Below are 2,500 nucleotides of genomic sequence, written 5' to 3'. Positions count from 1 at the left end.
TCAGACACTACTGCTCACAGTTTTGCAAGCAGACGTGGAAGTAGTGTTCTTATACTTTAGGCCAAAAAAAAAATAGGTGTGGTTACGGTAACATAGCCAAAAAAATAGGTGTGGTTACGGTAACATAGCCAAAAAAATAGGTGTGGTTACGGTAACATAGCCAAAAAAAATAGGTGTGGTTACGGTAACATAGCCAAAAAAAATAGGGTAGGAAGGTAGGCACTCACTTTTTTTTTTTTTAACTTTTTTTTCTAATGTGTACAAATTAAACCTACTTGACAGGGAAATAAGTGTGCCGCGCCACTCGGGCGCTTTCGCTTTCATTGCGTTTTCTGCACTCGTTTACTTGTTTTTGTGTGTGTTTTTTTGACAAATGTAATAAAAAGTTATAGGGTCGGCCCCAAAAAATAGGGTAGGTCGGGTTACCGTAACCACACCTATTTTATTTTTTAGGCCTTAAGTAATAGTTCCTCAAACACAGTAACAGCAGCTTATATGAGCAAATCCAAAAACAAAGAGACTGCCAACGTTCCAAAATTCAGAATAAAAAAACAAGAAAGGTAGGTTGTTGGAACGTTTGTTATTGACAAAACAATACATTCACAGATATTTCGACCCAACGGTCTTTTAAGTGAACAGACAAACAAATTAATATTCACACAAAACTTATCTTGATAGAATCAGTTTTCGCCCACTCGTCAGGAAGCATATATCTGTGAATGTATTGTTTTGTCAATAACTGACAAACGTTCCAACAACCTACCTTTCTTGTTTTTTTGATTTAGCAGCTTATATGGGTAAGAAAAACTTACACTGTTTCCGCCTTATCCTTCAATACCACAGATGTGCACGCATGGTATGGCGGTCCTATTAGAGTCAAAAGTGAATAATATCAAGATGACATTGATCAATGTAGCCACATGTATCATCATTATCATTGACACTGATTACAAAGATCGCCGCTGATTAACACAGATATTAAAGAGCAGGAAAATAAAATTCCATTGTTAAAGTTCAAGCGAGCTGCCACATTGGGCAATTTGGACCACATGATGGTAAAAGTTGGGCAGATAATAAAATCCAAGTAACAAGCAAATGTAAACACATTTGTAAACAATCTTCAAAATTAACGTAAAAGCATTACCTCGAATAATGTAAAATAGAAAAATTTCAACTTTTATCATTGGGACTTTTTTCAAAAAGGCAGAAATGATCGACCAATTATTTCTCTCGTTTATTTGGGGCTTACGTCTTAAAAACAACAAGAAAATAATGTTGAACGGCTGATTACAAAACATCTCACGCACGAGAAAAAGAAAACCCAACTAAACACGCGATTGTCATTATAAAAAAATATATATTTAAAACAAAAAACAGAAAAAAATGAGAAATAGTTTGATTAGTTTTGATTTTGTTGCCCTCTTTTTGCAGATGGCGCCCAAGATGTGAGGAAAATGCAAAGCCCATGGCTAACCCGGCCCACCCCACCCCATGGCTAACCCGGCCCACCCCACCCCATGGCTAACCCGGCCCACCCCACACCCGGCCCACCCCACCCCATGGCTAACCCGGCCCACCCCACCCCATGGCTAACCTGGCCCACCCCACCCCATGGTTAACCCGGCCCACCCCACCCCATGGCTAACCTGGCCCACCCCACCCCATGGCTAACCCGGCCCACCCCACCCCATGGCTAACCCGGCCCACCCCACCCCATGGCTAACCCGGCCCACCCCACCCCATGGCTAACCCGGCCCACCCCACCCCATGGCTAACCCGGCCCACCCCATGGCTAACCCGGCCCACCCCACCCCATGGCTAACCCGGCCCACCCCACCCCATGGCTAACCCGGCCCACCCCACCCCATGGCTAACCCGGCCCACCCCACCCCATGGCTAACCTGTCCCACCCCACCCCATGGCTAACCCGGCCCGCCCCACGGCTAACCCGGCCCACCCCACCCCATGGCTAACCTGGCCCACCCCACCCTATGGCTAACCCGGCCCGCCCCACCCCATGGCTAACCCGGCCCACCCCATGGCTAACCCGGCCCACCCCACCCCATGGCTAACCCGGCCCACCCCACCCCATGGCTAACCCGGCCCACCCCACCCAATGGCTAACCTGGCCCACCCCACCCCATGGCTAACCCGGCCCACCCCACCCCATGGCTAACCCGGCCCACCCCACCCCATGGCTAACCCGGCCCACCCCACCCCACCCCATGGCTAACCCGGCCCACCCCACCCCATTGCTAACCAGGCCCGCCCCACCCAATGACTAACCCAGCCCGCCCCACCCCATGGCTAACCCGGCCCACCCCACCCCATGGCTAACCCGGCCCGCCCCACCCCATGGCTAACCCGGCCCGCCCCACCCCATGGCTAAACCCCCCCACCCCATGGCTAAACCCCCCCACCCCATGGCTAACCCGGCCCACCCCACCCCATGGCTAACCCGGCCCGCCCCACCCCATGGCTAACCCGGCCCACCCCACCC

The sequence above is a fragment of the Littorina saxatilis genome, linkage group LG9 (assembly GCF_037325665.1).
Source record: "Littorina saxatilis isolate snail1 linkage group LG9, US_GU_Lsax_2.0, whole genome shotgun sequence".
Lineage (NCBI taxonomy): Eukaryota > Metazoa > Mollusca > Gastropoda > Littorinimorpha > Littorinidae > Littorina > Littorina saxatilis.
This window is presented reverse-complemented; position numbering follows the sequence as displayed.